General features: G+C 42.3%; 1 pseudogene; it reads right to left on the minus strand.

Moving 5' to 3' along the window:
• Positions 1-587: 587 nt before the first annotated feature.
• The window catches only part of LOC127411690 (WD repeat-containing protein 27-like), a 59,562-nt pseudogene continuing 40,604 nt past the window's right edge, over positions 588-19,545 (minus strand).

Genomic DNA, 19,545 nt, shown 5'->3' on the forward strand with positions numbered 1-19,545 from the left:
AATGTCCAATCTCACAAAAAAAAAAAAAAAAAAAACACTTTTTCAAAACACAACTTTAGCACAGTTGACGAAAGCGTTCAAATGAACATGAGAATGAAACAAAGACATTTGTTGGCGCTGATGAAGTATGGCTAACATTCAATATGAGGACTCTGTTTATTAAAACAGCAGTATGATACTTGTTACAGGTGTGTGTGAGCAATGTGTTGAGTTGAGATGGAGACGAGGGACTGAGGTGAGGACACACTGGACCAAGTGAGGAGTGTGGAGACTTGTGCTGCTACTCACATTGATCTCCCCACAGAACCTTTCATTCCCTGCTTTGAAACCTCCAGTGGAAGTCTTTTTTTCTGTGGATTCATTTAACAGTAAAAGGAAGATGGGCTTCCTTATATGTCCCAATGCAAGGCAGTGGGACAAAACACACTGTGAAAAACATTCACAGTCACTAAACCAGGTAGACCGTAATAAAAGACACCCATTCAGTAGTCGAAGAGATTGTTCTCTTTCAATATCTTCAGCAAGGTATGTTACTGTAATCTATGTCATAAAGTATTTGAGATCATGTAATATACATAAGTTTTCTCTCATTTATATTCTTTCTGGTTAGAAGCAAAAAATATAAAAACAAAGAGGTGCACAAGGCAAAAGAACAGGCATGCACAAATCAGCCAATACTTTTTTTAACAATTATAAATACCTATTTAGTATAGACAGTAATTATTAGGTATTTATAACTGTTAAAAAGAGAATAATTGCTTTACAGTTAGTGTTTAATAAGTTTAAAAGTTTTACCTCTAGATTGGCAGGGTTGAAAGCCACATTTAGGACTGTTTCAGACTGTCTCTGGAGCTTATGGAGAAAGTTGCTGCTCTGTGTGTCATATATATAAGCCTAGAAGAAAGATCAAATATCACTAAATATTTATTTATTTTTTTTTTTTTTTAACCAAGCATAAAAATCACTTTTAATACTAGGTTATGCAACATTTTACAGCCCAGCTCTTGAGCAGGGTCAAAGGTATACCGTTTACTGCCCAGTAGGTGGCGATATGCACAAAGAATGTGAATCGCCAAAACAAAAAAGATTGTAAAAGTGAAAGTGGAGAATGATAGTAAAAAAGGACTTAAATATTTATCTGTTTCTCACCCACACCTATCATATAATTTCTGAAGAAATGGATGTAACCACTGGAGTCATATGGATTACTTTTATTCTGCATTTATGTGCTTTTGGAGCTTCAAATTTTTAGTACCATTTACTTGCATTGTATGGACATACAGAGCTGAAATATTCTACTAAAAATCTTCATTTGAGTACAGCAGAAGAAAAAAACGTCATACATATCTGGGATGGCATGAGGGTGAGTAAATGATGAGAGAATTTTAATTTTGGGGTAAACTATTCCTTTAAGGACAAATTTACTTTCAGTATTGGCCATAACAGAGGTTAATAATGACAGAGAATGAGAGAGATGCCGAAGAGGCAAAGATAACTCATGTGCCATTAACACAGATAAAAGCAGACGTGAAGATGTATCTAAGTAAACAGTGAGTGGTTGGATTCCTCCATATGTTTCTTATTCAGGCCTCTTAGGAAATACAGGTGTTCTGTGGAAGAAACAGTTCTAAGTGCAGGACAGAGGCCAGAGAATGCTAACATCCAATAACGTTTGCATTAAATGCATAATCAGACACTCTTATCTAGAAGAAATTTGTTCACAAATTTGTCGTGGTCAGCAGATGGTGATGACAATACATATTTGTCTAACACTAGCCTGGCCGTCGTGACATATACATATGTTTGAAATAATGTCCTCAAGAGTAAAAGCAGGCCAGTTACATGCTCGTCTTAAAGGAATCGTTCACCCACAAATGAAAATTTTGTCTATTCTGTCATCTACTGTCATTTTCTCAACTTTCTTTCTTTGGTGGGAGACAAAAGGAGTTATTTACAACAAAATGTCCAAACTGCTCTTTTCCATAGAATGAAAGTTAATGGTGATCACAGCTGTCAGGTGAGATTTTCAAAGCTTTCGTGAATAGCAACTTAAATTTTGGTCTGTTCTTCACACAAAGCAATAGTGTGGCTTCAGAACACTTAAAATATAGTGCACAAGCATACTATTTATGATATAGTAGGACTATATTTATGAAGTTTGTTTGCTAGTTTTGGAGCCTGACAGTCTCTGGTCCCCATCTACTTTCATTGTACAAAAGAAAACAGACATTAAGTTAAATTTCTGACAAAATAAAGAATGAAAATCATAAGGGTTTGGAATGACATGAGGGTAAATGATGAATATTATTAAAACTATGTAACCCATCAGTGGTATTCAATGGGAAACCTATTGACATTGCCTCAACTTATTTTTGTTCTTAAATGTTTCTAATAGGTAATGGCAACACAGATGGTAGAAAGATTAGGAAAATACCATGATTGACCATGTTTTCCATGTCATCACTCCTAGATGTGGCACAGAATCCAACACTTTTTGTTGATCGTACTAAAATTTGTTGCTGTCTTATGGCTTGGAAATAATGCCATTTGATCTTAGAGGTTTTTGTTGGTGGGGGAGGGGTTCCTTTTCAGTGATTGCCTTGTAAAACATAAAAGACATCGACAAATGCATCTGGCTTATGGAAGTCTCAAGACACCCACAAATAACAGCATAGTAGCTCACTACCGTTCTCATTGTTAAATTCCAAGAAACACTGGAAACTGGTGGTTCAATGGAGATCCTCTTTAAACTCTCCTGCTTTGCCTCAAAACTCTCCTACTTTGCCCAGTCTTGGCGATTAATAACAGCCATCAACACACACATATTTTTCCACTGACCTGAGCAAGGACTAAACACACATACACAAACACAAACAGAGCAGAGTGCAGTCATCCTACAATGATGGAGCCAGTGGCACAGTCGTACAATATATGGAAAAGTAATTTGATTGCTTCAAAAAGGACAAAAAATCCCCAAAACTATTCAATTCAAAATTCGGATTGTAATTTTGAATTATAAGAAGAGTTCTATAAAAAAAAACTTTGTGTAAAAAATGGAAATAGCCTCTTAACTGGAATTTGAAGATAAAGCAGGTATGCTACTGAATATCAGTTACTATAATAATATTGGCTCAGGTAAAACTGAAAGCTGATGACAACCGTTTTTCAGACTAAACTGTTTAAGTGAGGTTTTAAATATTTGCAAAACCTTTTGATAGCCAACTTAGCAAATGTATAATGTATGCTTATGCCCACTGCAATTTTAGAAAATTATAAAAATATCCTGTATCTTATGGATTACTTTCATGCTGCTTTTATGTGCTTTTTGGAGCCGCAAAATGTTGGTACCCATGCACTTGCATTGTGAGGACCTACAGAGCTGAAATATTCTTCTTAAATTCTTTGTTTGTGTTCGGCAGAAGAAAGAAAGTCATACACATCTGGGATGGCATGAGGGTGAATAAATGAGAGCATATTTATTTTTGGGTGAACTATCCCTTTAACATCTGCAGTGGATTCCTGTATTTGAATATAAAATTTTATTTTCAGAATCTTGTTGAATGAGCTTGTCAACTGCAGTTGGCATCACAATCATTGAGATTCTTTCAGCACAGGCCTCGGAATTATGAAATCCTAAATGTAGGTCATTCATTAGCATTCCCATGAGCCAAAACACACTATTTCAGGTCATTTTCTCTTCACGAAATTGTTGAGGAACATACATTATTTTTGAAGGTTGCTTAGTGAATGGCTCTGTGGAAAAACAGAGCTCTTTTAACAACAGAACACCATGAAAGTATGGATATCCCACTGTTGTTCTTATAAGAGCCAATTGTTTTGACACTTCTGGCAAAGGATGTGGAGAAACTCACCAGTAAATGTGATGCAGCTGCTGGATATGATAAGACAAACTAAGAGAGGGATAATTAAAGAGTTCACTGGAAAAAGTGGTCCAGCACAACAGAGATGATTGTAGGTTCTTCTTCATATCTCTACTCTAGGCCAGCTTTTGTGGTATAAATTTAATGCACAGTTTAATGCAGTTTCTTTACCAATACCACAGTAGGCAGTGAATAGCACTGTATGAAATGTTTGAAATGCCTTGGTCGTTTGTCCGAACTTGGGCACTGGAGGTAAAACACTGTCTAAATTTTACACATACAGTATTTTTTTTATTTTATAATAATCTAACTCCAAGATGACTTAAAAAAAGAGAGGATTGTGTTAAGAGTGCTGACTTGTAGAAACCCTCAAATAGTTTCACCCCTTGCCCGTTCCAGACAACTCGAAACTCCCACTTCCTGAAAATAATGACTGGAGATGAGTGATGCAGAATTAGTTACAATGTGAGAAAAGTGGTCCTCAGCAGTCCTGAATGGCAGCTTTAGTACCTCAGTCAAGACACACAGGCTCGCACCAGGACAGGATTACCGGTTTTATGACTATACATTCTGTACAAAGCTTCTGAAAAATGTAGGGGTATTATGAATTATTAGTCTTATTAATCCACTGTGTTCTCATCATAAAAACAGCATAGAACATCCCTCTAAAACAGACAGAACTAGTCACAATAAACACAAGGAGAGGATGAGATAGAAGACATTCAAACATTTCAGAAGAGAACAAAACATCACTGTTGTTTAAACCGATGAGCATAAAGCAGTGTCGTCATACTTGCAATTTGTGCAGCTTGGAGAAAGAAACTGCGGCCGCCTCACTTTTGTGAGAGTATTTTTGACATATGTCGCCATGACATCACAGCAAGTCGGACAGATTTCTAACCAGCATGCATCGGTTCTGCACAGAACTTGCTCACCTCAAAAAAGCCTATCACAACGGACCAGGATGTGATGTCATGCACGAGGCTTCAGGATTTAATAAATAATCAATTAAAATAACAAATAATATTATATTCAAAATGTTAGAATATACCATCTACTCACTTTCCTGACACAATAAAAAACACACAGCTTTGAAATATGTATCCTTTGAATCGAGCCAAGAGCTCAATGTGTGATGTTTCTTCTTTTTGTCACACATCTTCTCGTCAACCAGATTCGCCAAACTTGAACTTTCCTCCGTAGCGTAGTGTGAAATTTCTTCGCATGAGCTTTTATTTCCGGTTTCCCACATTCAGATGAGTTTAAATGGGAGTGAATGGAGTGCAAAGTCTAATGTGACCGTGTCTTTAGGGTTAGGGTTAGACAAAATAAAGAATTTTAGAATTGGCTCCCTTTCAATTTATGAGCTGGAACATGTTTTGTGACATATATACGATTTACATAATTAAATTATTAATTTTGAATAAATATGCCAATTTGTTTGGTAGAACACTTTTTTCTCAAATATTTGCATCTGACATCTGCAGTCTCCTTGGCGATCATGATTTCAAGCTTGATTACACTTGATTACGCATGCATCAAGCTCTAGGAAGTGTTATCGAGCTTGAAATCATAATCATGCCTGTGGACTGCAATGGCAAGATGTACATTGAAAAAGGAGTTTCATTTTGGTCTGTTCTCACCCAAAACTGATTGGATCACTTCAGAAAACATGTATTAACTCACTGGAGTCTTATGGATTACTTTTTTGCTGCCTTTATGTGCTTTATGGAGCTTCAAAGGTCTGGTCACCATTCACTTGCACTGTAAGGACCTACAGAGATGAGATATTATTCTAAAAATCTTTGTTTGTGTTCTGCAGAAGAGAGAAAGTCATACACATCTGGGTTGGCATGAGGTTAAATAAATGATGAGAGAATTTGTATTTTTGGGTGAAATATCCATTTAACTTGTATTGAACCCAGAATGTTCCTTTAAGTTTAAATTCGAGTAGTAATTTTACATCCTGTTTGCTACCTCAACTCGGAGGTCAGTGGAATTGAACTGGTTTTGAATAGACATTCTCAGTTCAATTTTGAGTGATATACCAACCCTCACTGATGTATAAGATCTACTCACAGAATGGTCATCTGAGCCAGTAACAATGAAGCGTCTGCAGAGTGAGAAGGCTGCAGTGCAGTGGTGACAGCGGTTAATGTGACTTTCATAGCAACAAACACACCTGAAAGAGATAAAGACAAAGACTTTAATTAAAGTTGCCTTCTATAAACCCTTACCCTAAGTTTTAAACTTCGGTACGTACGTAACTCATCCTTCTTCATTGCTAAGAACACTCTTACCTCAAATTGTGTGACTTGTTGAGGAGAGGTGTGCTATTACCTCTCTAAGAAATCAGACTTTCAATTTTCACCTAGCAAAAAAATAAAATGGGCAAAAAATTCTTGTTTACTCAAATGGAAGGAAGGAACTCGGAAATTTTATAGACTTCCGATATGGGCTTTTTTGACGTGGGCCAGTAAGCAACCACTTAGCAAAGTCCCAGCATCTACCCAGACACCCTACTGTAGCAACCACACACACCACTCTAGCAACGTTTTGTTGAGTTTTTCATGGGCAAGCACCGCTCAAATTTTCTTTCGAAAATTTTGAAATTCTATTTCACATCTATTTCACAAAATGTATCTACTGGAATCCATTTCTTTGCCTGTCAAGCAACTGAAAAGAGCACATACTGTATAATCATCTGCTCTCAAGACTAAATAACATTTATACCGCTATTACCAAATCCCGTATTTGAATTGATCATTTACTCAGAGGAACTGAGTGAGAACTGAAGAACTGCTCAGGAAAGTCAAGCCTTTGGCATGAAAAACAAAAGACAATCCAGGGTCTTCAGTTCCTAAAGTGGATCTGTTTAGTATCAGCTTTATGTTGCCAGAGCTAATTTTTGCTCTCTCTGTAGACATCACTTCCTCTAGTATGTACTGTAAGTAGTCATTTGGCTTTAAAACAACTTATAGTACAGAGGAACAATCTCCCTAGGGCAACAGGGTTAAGTAACTTGCTGAAAGGCACCATTTTTGATGATAACCAACCACTAATCAACCCAATTACAAAAAAAAAAAAAAGACACTCTTACAAGGTAAATGGTGAAATGATCATACTGATGCTGTGCTTGGGACTGCTTTCAAACTGATGCATAATAAGGTTCACAATCTTCTAGAACATTTAAATGGGAGGGGGGGGGGGGGTGGAGTTTCTGTAATTACACAAGACTAGCACTGTGTTACAGCAGTTATGGAGTTTGTAGATCTTACTAAACTCGTCATGTGACGAGTGATGGTACATTCTATCGATCATATGTTTTCTATTTTCGGCATCGCCCACCATGTCGTGGGGGCTGTGTGAACTGTTGCTCTCGTGCCCTATCGTGAACGTGCACAGGAGGGTCGGTGAACATTTTCACTAAATTATACATTATATTTCGGTTTGTTTCTTACCAATGTTTCATAACAATCATTAGTTTCATGGAATAATTTATTAGACTTCTGAATTATACTTTTGCATTCTTTTGAAGCTTGAAGAGGTATAGTCACCATAAACTGCCACTATGACATCACTGAGCACAACATTTTTTTCACAATTTCTCCCTTTGTGCTAAGAAAAAGAAAGTCATTTAGGGCTATAACAACACAGGGTTGAGTAAACAATGACTGAATTATTTGTTTTTGGTGAACTATCCCATTAAAGAATGAGATGACTGTAACAGGTTCATTGGTTGTAAGGAGGAGGAAGCGGGGACCGGATCAACAATCCACGTGAGCTTTATTTAAATCACACAGAAATCACTTTCCAGCATAAGCAGAAACCAAAAACACTGCTTTTCAGCCTCAAACAAAATGCACAGCGTTCGATGTGTGTGTAAATTCTCTCTCCTTTCTCTGGCGTCGGGCTCTCTCTTAAATTAGAGATAATCACTGACAGGTGATAATTCTCGCCGTTCTCATCTCCTGATCTCGCTCTCCATTCACAAACCAGCGCTCGACCACACCCCCACCACCACAATGATATTCAGATTTTCAAACAATTTAAGTATTTTAAACAGTTTGATAGATATTTTAACATCAGTTAAAGCATTTTATCCCCCAGTCTAACCTGCTGAAAAAAAAAAAACAGCTTAAGCCAGCCTAAGATGGTTTACTGGCAGTGCTAGGTACAGTAGATTATTCTGAATTGTAATCTGGTACTGATTACAAATTACATGACTAAAATTGTAGTTAGTTAAATAATCTATTGGATTATATTCTTAAAGTAATCTAATTTGATTTATTTTAGATTATTTTTGGATTACTTCTGACCTCATTCTTGTTTATTTAATGTAACATGCATATGATTAGGATAAGATGGTACCCTTTTGCTTAAAAAAAGTTTACTTTCAACTTGGTATTGGAGGAGGGAGTGTGGGCTAGGATTCTTAAAAATGTTAAGTCTGCATCTAGAGATGCAAAGGTACGTTTTATGCAATTCCAAATTTTGCATAGATTCTATTGGACCCCCTTTAGATTGTATAGGCTTGGTCTTAAAGACACACCCATCTGCTGGCGATGCCAATCGGAGGATGGAGAAATGGCCCATGTTTTTTGGTGGTGTGCTGAGATCCAGAAATTCTGGTTAAAGGTTCAGAATTTTATGTCTGATGTAGTAGGCACTCGGGTTTAGTTTTGCCCCAGACTTTGTGTTCTGGGTGATGGGGCGGTCATTGATGTGGGGGATAGTCATATAGAGAATTTTGATTTTATATGTATATGTTTTGTATCTCCTTGTTATTATATGATTTAATAAAAAAATTAATTACAAAAAAAAGTTTACTTGTTGTAAATATGAGAATTTATATGATTTTGTATGTGTGTTGTTTACTCGTATTTGCCTGTTTCTGCATGAAATAAAAAAGGCACTTAATATGTTCTTACTCCAGCCATTTTTGCATCCATCCATGTGTTGTAAAAGATCCAACCATTTATATTCATGAATCAACGTCAAAAAAAAAAAAAAAAAAAGTCTTAAAAATTGTCACAAAACCAAAAGCCCATTCATGTACATTTTTCAAACAGAGTACTTAAGCAATTCGCAAAACTTCTTCAGTGAAATATATAGCCACCTGGCTAATGGCTCTTATCAGGTCAGTATATGTAATTCCAAAACCCTCCTCCCCCTCAAAGACTTACTGAACATTCAGTATTTGAACATTCAGTATTTCAGCTATAGGCTGTTTAAGAATTAAAAATGGAAAATATAACAAAAATAAAAAATAAAATATAGGGATCAATAAATTATAAACAATTTACCACAGTTGCCGGATTAATATGTAATCATGTAATCCATAAAAAGTAACTGTAATCTGACTGAGTATTTTAAAATTTACTTTAATCTAATTTTTGTTATCTAATTACATAATCCAGATTACCCAGCACTGTTTACTGGTCACCTAGTCTGGTCAGGCTGGTCTTTTGGCTGGTTTTAGAAGGGTTTTGGGTACATTTTAGCTGCTCAGAATGGGAAACCAGCTGACTCCCAGCTATAATAGCTTGGCCAGGCTGGAAGACCATCTTAAACCAGCTAACACCATCTTAAACTTTTTTAGTCCAGCAAACCATTTTATTCTGGTTTAAAATGAGTTTTAAGCAGGGCATAGAGTGCTTGACACATTATTCTTTTAGGGTATCTGACAACTGAATGAATCTTCTTTGGGTGATATGAAACAATAGAATTAAACAAACACACACACACAAATTCACTGTCTTTACTCACAATTTAATAAGTGCTATTTAAAAAACCACAGTGAGGGAATTACCCCTAGTGCTTAATCCTATTCTTTTTATAGATATAAACCTATAAGATAAACCTGAAAGATATGTGTCTACTGAGCACATTACTCCATTAACAATGTTAACAATTTTATAATGGGCATAGCCATATAAAGTGTTTTAATACTAGCTATCATCAGCCTTTATGGAGCAGCACAACCATACAATAAATTAACTTATTTAATGAGACTGCTTAGACTGCCAAAGCACACTGTTTTTGTCTATACAAAAATATTGGCACAGACATGACCAGACAATTCAAGAGATATTAATATAAAGGTCAAAATAAATTTGACAGCAAAACATCATGGAAGAGCTTGCCTGAGGCCCCTCATTCGCTCTTTCGCCTTATGAATATAAAATTATATACTTTTAAGAGAAAGTTTAAACAAATGTATTGTTTAAAGCCCACAAATTTTCTTGGTACTTAGTCAACTGCCAGAGCGGAAACAGCCTGCTGTCCTCAGTTGACAACTGCAATGGCATAATGCAGCTATGATTAGCCAAGGATAAAGTTCCAGAGAGTATATTGTTCCCTTATGGGTGGGCGCTATAACGGTTAAAACGATATACTTGTAGAAATGTGTCAACCGGTACAAATTTATGAGTATTGTTAAGTTATCGTGGTTATGCAAAACATTGCATGATACAGAATGTGTGTGCCAATCAAAGGTTGCACTACAAATAATGACGGATCTGAACTGTAAAATTTCTGTCATGGACCATTAGTTACTTTTGGGTTAATTTTAGATGTAAAAGTGTATTTTTTGCACATGACAGCTTAAATAAACAATTAAGGGCTCTATTTTCGTAAGTGCGAAAAAGCGCAGCGCTACACGCAAAGACCATGCGCCACGTCTTCTCCAATTTCTAAGCGCAATTTTAGTGCCAGTGTTAAAGTGAAAGGGGACATGGGTGGGAATGTTTGCTCTACCTCCTGGTGTATGCACGTAAACTGTGGGTGTATTGTATGGTAATGAAGTGGCGCAAAGCACGATTGGGTATTTTCCTGAGAAATAGGTCCCTCCCAAGGGGAAGACACAGCGGAGACCACACCCCACCCAGAGGGGGGGGGGGGGGGGGATTTTGAGTGGAAATACATCACATGGTCTTGCCGAGCTTTGTCGGAAGTATGTCTTGGCCTCTGCCCAAGGAAGACGCAGTTTACCAACAGGGAAACGAATTAGCGGAAGATATACGTCGCATGGGGTTACCTATGGGGAACCAACACATGCGGAGCACCTATCCAAGTACAGGGCTTAGTTAGCACATGTACTGAGCCAGCAGCGAGTTTCTCTGTAAACTCAGGGAACACAGTTTGTGAACACTACTGGGAGTCAACAGCGCACGTCTTCAGCTCAGGTGAGGTGAAAGGCACTATGCACAAGTGATACACCCGGCCAGCTGTCCCGGACTTACCTGCTTGTGCCTGCCACTACACAGGATGAAACCGGTTCCACCCGGAGATTGTAGAACCTCACAAAGGTGTTGGGTGTTGCCCAGCCAGCTGCTCTGCAGATGTCTGTTAGAGAGGCGCCACTAGCCAAGGCCTAGGAGGCCACTACACTCCTGGTAGAATGGGCTCGTAGCCCTGCCAGGGGCAGCACATCCTGGGTGTGATATGCCATTGTTATGGCGTCAATGAGCCAGTGGGCAATCCTCTGCTTGGAGACAGTGCTTCCTTTCCGCTGTCCACCAAAGCAGACAAAGAGCTGCTCAGAGACTCTAAAGCTCTTCGTGCGATCCAAATAGATGCGTAAAGCGCGCACCGGACACAGCAACGTCAGGGCTGGATCTGCCTCCTCCTGGGGCAGTGCTTGCAGGTTCACCACCTGGTCTCTAAAAGGGGTCGTGGGAACCTTGGGCACATAGCCCAGTCGGGGTCTCAGGATCATGTTAGAGTAGCCCGGACCGAACACCAGGCATGTTTTGCTGACAGAGAACGCTTGCAGGTCTCCTACCCTCTTGATGGAAGTAAGCACAGTCAGGAGGGCAGTCTTCAAAGAGAGTGCCTTAAGCTCAGCTGATTGCAGGGGCTCAAAGGGGGCTCTCCATAGACCCTGAAGAACTACAGAGAGGTCCCATGAGGGAACGAGGCGCAGTCTGAAGGGATTCAACCTCCTGGCACCTCTCAGGAACCTGATGATCAGGTCGTGCTTCCCTAAGGACTTACCGTCCACTGTGTCGTGGTGTGCCGCTATAGCGACTACATATACCTTCAAGACGGAGGGTGACAGCCGCCCTTCCAACCTCTCCTGCTGGAAGGAAAGCACCGATCCGACTACGCATCTCTGGGAGTCTTCTCGTCAGGAAGAACACCACTTAGCGAACAGACGCCACTTCAAGGCATACAGGCGCCTCGTAGAGGGGGCCCTAGCCTGAGTGATCGTGTCTACCACCACGGGTGGTAGGCTGCTTAAGTCTTCCGCGTCCCGTCCAGGGGCAAAACATGGATATTCCAGAGGTCTGGTCGTGGGTACCAGATTGTGCCCTGTCCCTGAGAAAGAAGGTCCTTCCTCAGGGGAATTTGCCAGGGGGGGCTGTCGTGAGGAGCTTGAGGTCCGAGAACCATGTCTGGGTGGGCCAGTAGGGTGCTACCAGGATGACCTGCTCCTCGTCCTCCCTGACCTTGCACAGAGTCTGTGCAAGTAGGCTCACTGGGGGAAACGCATATTTGCGAAGTCCAGGGGGCCAGCTGTGTGCCAGCACATCTATACCAAGAGGTGCCTCAGTCAGGGCGTACCAGAGCAGGCAGTGAGAGGATTCTTGGGAAGCAAACAGGTCTACCTGTGCCTGCCCGAATCAACTCCAAATCAGCTGGACCAACTGAGGGTGAAGTCTACACTCTCCCCTGAGGGTAACCTGCCGTGACAGCGCATCTGCTGCAGTGTTGAGGTTGCCCGGGATGTGAGTGGCTCGCAGCAACTTGAGGTGCTGCTGACTCCAGAAGAGGAGACGGCGGACGAGTTGTGACATACAACGGGAGCATAGACCACCTTGGTGGTTGATATATGCTACCTTTGCCTGTCTGTCCGAACTAACACATGCTTGCCCTGGATCAACGGCTGAAACCTCCACAGGGCGAGCAGAATTGCCAGCAACTCGAGGCAGTTGATATGCCAACGTAGCCGTGGGCCCGTCCAGGAGCCGGCGGCTGCGTGCCTGTTGCATACAGTGCCCCAGCCCATTTTGGAGGCGTCTGTCGTAACCACGACGTGCCTGGAGACCTGCTCTAGGGGAACGCCTGCCCGTAGAATTGTGAGGTTGGTCCAAGGGCTGAAGAGGCGGTGACAGACCGGCGTGATGGCCACGTGATGTATCCCGCGGTGCCATGCCCATCTCGGGACTGGAGTCTGGAGCCAGTGCTGAAGTGGTCTCATATGCATCAACCCGAACGGAGTGGCCACAGCTGAGGATGCCATATGCCCCAGGAGCCTCTGAAACAGTTTCAATGGAACCTCTGTCTTCTGTCTGAACGCCTTCAAACAGGTCAGCACCGACTGTGTGCGCTCGTTCATGAGGCGCGCCGTCAACGAGACTGAGTCCAACTCCAAGCCGAGAAAAGAGATGCTCTGAACAGGGAGGAGCTTGGTCTTTCCCCAGTTGACCTTAACGGGACAAGGGCTGCCTCTGCAACCTTCGTGACGACACGAGGGGACAAGGACAGGCCGAAAGGGAGTACCTTGTACTGATACGCCCGACCCTCGATTGCAAACCACAGGAAGGGTCTGTGTCGAGGTAGAATCGAGACGTGGGAGTACGCGTCCTTCTCCATCTACCGCCGCGAACCAATCTTGATGACAGACGCTCGCTAGAATGCGTTTTTTGCGTCAGCATCTTGAATGGGAGTCTGTGTAAAGCCCGGTTCAGTACTCGCAGGTCCAAGATTGGCCGCAACCCACTGCCTTTCTTCGGAACAATGAAGTAGGGGCTGTAAAACCCCTTCTTCATCTCGGCCAGAGGGACAGACTCTATTGCACCCTTCTGTAGGAGGGTAGCGACCTCTGCACGCAAGCTAGCGGTGTTCTCGCCCTTCACCGAGGTGAAGTGGACGCTGCTGAACCTGGGCGGATGCCTGGCAAACTGAATCACGTAGCCGAGTCGGATGGTCCGGACCAGCCATCGCAATGGGTTGGAAAGCACAAGCCACGCGTCCAAGCTCTGGGAGAGGGGGACCAAGGGGCAATCTCGTCAGACGTACTGGCGGGTGGGGCCTCGCGGTGGGGCGGAGCCTGAGGTGCCACGCCGTGTCGTGGCCATGCTGAGTTCAGGGACATCGAAGCACTTACCTGGCTCCTTGTGACCATCCCCGGAACAGCCTGGGATGGGGGAGGAAGAGGCCTGTCCTCACGACCCATGGAGACCGTCACATCGGAGGTGGATTTGTGCCACAGCTGGGTACGCAGGGGCGGGGAGACCGCCGCTGGAGCGCCAAACCTGCCAAAATGGAATGGTGGACGGTGGTCATGATGACAGCCGTGCGCTCTGGGCATGTGACCCAGGGAACAAGGAACCGCTCTTGCTGAACTCTTGGGTACCATAGCCACTTGGGCATGTGGCGAAATTAAATGAAAAGGCAACAAAAGATTCTCCTCCTGGCCCTCCACCTGGGGATGGAGTGGTCTGCTTACCAGCTCCAGAGCAGCAGGTTTCATCGTCCCCGGTTTTCATCTCAGGGGCGCTATGAAGCCTTTTGCGGGTTCTTTGCGGCCGGCCGTGAGACGGGTGGCGTCTGTTTCCTGCAGTGGGCTCCAAGCTGGGGCCGGGCCACAGGGGCGGGCTTCAGCGGAGCCGGTGCATATGGGGTGCGGGATCTTGAGCCGTGCCGGGGCAGGATGTGCTGGATAGCCTCCGTCTGCTGCTTCACCGCCGAGAACTGCTGGGAAAAGTCCTCGATGGTGTCACCGAACAGGCCAACCTGGGAAATGGGGGTGCCAAGGAACCGTGCCTTGTCGGCCTCTCCCATCTCGACCAGGTTGAGCCAAAGGTGGTGCTCCTGGACCACCAAGGTGGACATCGCCTGCCCGAAAGACCGCGCCGTGACCTTCGTCACCCAGAGAGCGAGGTCGGTCGCCAAGCGCAGCTCCTGCATCAATCCCGGGGTGGAACTACCCTCGTGCAGTTCCTTTAGCGCCTTGGCTTGGTGGACTTGCAGGAGAGCCATGGCATGCAGGGTGGAGGCGGCTTGTCCAGTGGCACCATAGGCTTTGGCCGTCAGGGATGACGTAAACCTACAGGCCTTGGACGGGAGCTTTGGGCGCCCGCGCCTTATCCACCGGGGGGATTGCCGAATAGTCCTTGGCCAGCCCACCATTGAGGGTAGTGAGGGCGGGGGAGCTGAAAGATCCGGACCAGGCAGTAAAAGGTGCCTCCCACGACCTTGTCAGCTCCTCATGCACTTCCGGGAAGAAAGGAACTGGGGCAGGGCGTGGCTGTGAGCTGTGCTGCGAGCCCAGGAACCAATCATCGAGCCGCGAGGGTTCAGGGGAGAGCGGAGGGTTCCACTCTAGCCTGACGCTCGCAGTTGCCTGGGAAAGCATGTCCATCATCTCTGCATCAGCCTGTGACTGGGCGACCACACCCGAGGGGAGGAGCCCAGCTAAGGCTTCCGCGTCCAACTGGACGAGCCCGCTCTCCGATGCTGCGCTCGAGAGCTCATCACCTTTGCGGGCTCTGAATAAGAGGTCGAACTCACCGTGAGACGAGCCAGCAGACTCATCCGGAAGCCCGATCGGGGCAGGTGAGAGTGCTGGAGAATGGGAGGTCCGTGGGGGGATACCCGGCGGAGGTGGTCCCATTGGGGTCCCCAAATCGCCCCCAGTGCTAGCTGCGCCGGCCTCATACCCGTGGGTAGGGGGACCGAGGTGGGGAGCCGCTGGGGTGGCTTGCTTTCTTATGAAGGCAAGCCACGACCGCATCGTTGCCATGGACATGTTCTTGCAATGAGTACATGACCCATCCACGAACACTGTCTCCGTGTGGGCAGCGCCCAGACATGAAAGGCAGTGATCGTGACCGTCAGAAGGCGAGAGATAATGACCGCAACCAGGAATAACACACAAATGGAAAGGCATCTTTAAAAAGATGCTTCTTTAAAAAGACGTTCCGTGTGTGCCGCTCTTTTAGAGAAATATACTCTTTTTTAGAATATACTCTTTTATTTCTGCCGAAGTGCCCAGGGGCATTCTCTGCAGTGCACCAGTGCAGAGGGGGGAGAAGCTGCTGAAATGCGCCGTCAGATCCAGCAGAGGTGAATGAACAGCCGTGGGAATTCAGCTCAGTGAGCATTGACCGTTCGGCTCCGAAGAGAAAATCTGAATGAGTGGTTGCATACCAGCTCCTTTTATACCCGTATGTCCGGGGGAGTGGTATGCAAATACCACTCGCCAATTTTCATTGGCCTTTTATCAAAGACCAGAGGTGTTTCGGGCTCCCAAATGTGATCCCTAGTGTCACTACATCGATACAACGTCGAGTGAGTGACAGATAGGGAACAAAAATGTATGGCATTTGTGTTAAACTATCTGTAGGTCATGGTTAATTTTTCAGTTATTATTATTATTATGTTTAGATTTACAGTAGTATTTATGATCTAATTTGTATTGGTATATTTTTGGTTTAATTTTTCATGCTTCAAAATCCACCAGTAGAAGTGAAGTGCGTGCCGGTACAATAACTCTTATACTAGCAATGATTTGTGTGTCCGTTGATGAAAATAAATAATAATACTTTCATTCTCTATAATTTAACGGAGCCTCCTGAACAACATTTTCCTTGCGTATACACACCACATTTCACATGTGTATACACACTGCATTTTCCATGCATATACATTTTCCATGCTTAGCACTAGAGCTGTTAAAATAGGGCCCTAAAAGGCCTACCATCACTTTGGACATTTCTTTTTTTATATATAAAAAGAAACATTCTTTGTCTTAAATAATATTTTTCAAACATTTTTGAATCAATTGAATATTATACAGAAATGCGTACTGTATGTTATGATATACTGTATATATCTATACCCCAAGTTCTCTTTAATTCTTGCTGCAAAAAGTGTATCACGTAATGTTTGCAATGATCTCGAAGAATACAGTTTTTAATGAATGCTAGCCAGGATTTACAAAGTACATTCACACTCTTATTGTACACAAGATGTGTTTTTACTTTCCTAAAATGCTGAAAGAAGTGACACAACCCAATTTCTAGGGATGAACTGACTTGACTTGATAGTCCATTAAAAATAATAAAAATGAAATAAAGCTGTAAAGGCAATTCACAAGTCACCAGAAATGATTAAGGATAGTAAACATAAAAAAAATAAAAAATAAAAAAAAACACACACTTTTATATAAAGTATATCCAAGTTATTTATTTCAATTTTTGTGCATCATGGGAATCAAACCCATGACCCTGGCATTGCTAGCGCCATGCTTTACCAATTGAGCTTCAGGACCAGTAACCAGGGTCCCACCAGTGGCACCCTGAACTCCTGTGCAGCTGAAGACATGGTGATGTTTCAGAAAAAAGCCTTTAAAAAGAACTAGATGTGTTGCCAGTATTTCTCACATAATTCAAAATGACCAGAGCTGCTCCCATCTCAGTCTGAAGGGCGATTTTCTAATTGTGATCCGAAAGGAAGCATTTTAATTGCCATATGCAGAACATACTCTGCAGTCCCAAAACAGGAAAAGAAAGGTGATAAGCCAATTGAAAGTTTAGTGAAGATGTTCCATAAGTCTCAGTCTTGGCGGCTTGGCTTTTGGCCAAAGGTTTTGTCTGGGCCTCTGTAATGATGTCATTTGTGCTTCAAATGAAGTCTGGGGGAAGATAAAGCCATTTCATGTGCTTGAAGTCAGAGAAATGTCAAAGAGCCAACCAATGGAAAAATGGAAAAATACACATAAAGTGGCCCGATTCTTGGGCAGAAAGACTTCATTGCCAGACCGTGGTTTCTCAGTGACTGCAGGCAAATGATGTCACTAATTCTCACATATGCTCCTGTGTTTGCCGTGTTTGGACTGCATTTGTCTTTAGTATTTTGTCCTACATGGTTTCATGGTTTTCTATTCCACTGAAACAAATCCTACATAGAAGTAAAAAATTGCTAAGGCACATCTTTGTCCTGTAAACTTGTTTCACATCATTCTTCTTGACTGTTCATGTTTGTCAATAACTCTGCTGTTATGCTGCATGTTGGCCCCTACTAGGCTCCTTAAAGGGGTCATATCATTAAAATTGTCATATTTTTTCCATTGCGGTCCAATGATAATGTTAGTCAAGGTTTCTTGTGTCAATTACAGTCGTAAGTTATTTTTACATTTTCCACACCCTTTTTGACCCAGAATTAAACTGGCCATTTATTGCTACTTTACCATTAAGACTTCTACTTAAACACCCTCTGTTATGATTGGTTACTTACATGTGAAATGAGAATTTGTTTTTAAAATGAGGTTTGCTACTGGGTCCAATGTGGTTGGAGCTGTCCCCTTTTTTAATAACAGCCTCTTTGGAAAGCCTGCATTACATTAACTGTGAATGGCGAGCTGAATTTACACTACATTGGCATTGTTGTTGTTTAAATGTGGGCGGACATGGATTCATGTGTTCAACTTTCTGAGGTCAGGAATCCCATTCGGAAAGAGCCATTTTGGAGTAGTTCCAATAGATGAACTGGGGAGGATGTTTTTGGTTCTGAAACTTACAGCATGTTTACATAATACAAAATCCAATTATTTTTCATTACAAGAGCCATACCATAGTCAGCTGGGCTGCTCAACCACTGTAACCAGCAAATAACCTGTTGCTTCACAAGCCTAACGACACTAACCAGCATACACCAGCTTGGATCACTAGCGAATTCATGCAGGCTGAAGCTGCTTTTTTATGCAGGGATGAACTAGGTTGTTAAACGCTCCTGACCAGAACTTGACCTGGAATTTATCAAGGCAAGAAAGAGAGATTTGAAACTTTCTGGAGTTTGCGAGTAAGAGTGGGAAGATCTCCAAATATAATAGTTTGAGGAATGAAAAGGCATAGAAGCAATTCACACCATTTCTCAAAGTGAGAAAATGATAAGAGGGACAAGATGTCTTTTAATACCTTCAGCTGCACTTTTAGGGGTAATAAAACTAGAATCAAACTGGAGCGCTTCTAGTGCAGAATTTCTAAAGACATGAAATATCTCAAAGTTCAGAGTGAAATTTGTTCAGAGTCTGGAACCTTCAGCATGTTGCTAGTTTTGTTTATTCCTTCATAGGAGGACAGACAAGTCCAAAATGCTCTTTCCACCCTGATGCTTTTACAGAATGTTATTAAAGGAGTTGTTTACCCAAAAATGTCTTTCTTCTTAATACCTACTGTATCTTTTTATTTAAAACTACTCAGTGCTAAACATACTCAGTGTCCATCTAAAGCAGAGTAGTTCAAGTACAGGAAGAGCATTCTTTCCAAGGCCTTTTTGGCTGAGGTTAGAGTAAAAGACAAGCAGGATCAGCTTCTAGCGAATTTGGAAATGTTGGATTCCTGATTTAAATGATAGATGTACCTGTCAGTCTGGCCCTAATCCCTGGGAATCCAGGTTGTTCTTAGTGTTCTAAAGAGCATTATGTAATTGTAATATCTAGCAAGCCAATGTATAGCCTGGGTTTTGACCACACTGCACTTTGTTAACCAAAATCACATAAAGGATGTCTTTGGGATCAGGACACCAACAACTTGAAATCATTCACCTATTGCTGTAGTTTTTCACTACTAATTATACACTTCAAAATCTGGAGAAGACAGTTCATAATCTTAGAGACCTGATTTTGGATATAACTCAAATTATAACCAAAACC

Source organism: Myxocyprinus asiaticus, chromosome 21 (genome assembly GCF_019703515.2).
Source record: "Myxocyprinus asiaticus isolate MX2 ecotype Aquarium Trade chromosome 21, UBuf_Myxa_2, whole genome shotgun sequence".
Lineage (NCBI taxonomy): Eukaryota > Metazoa > Chordata > Actinopteri > Cypriniformes > Catostomidae > Myxocyprinus > Myxocyprinus asiaticus.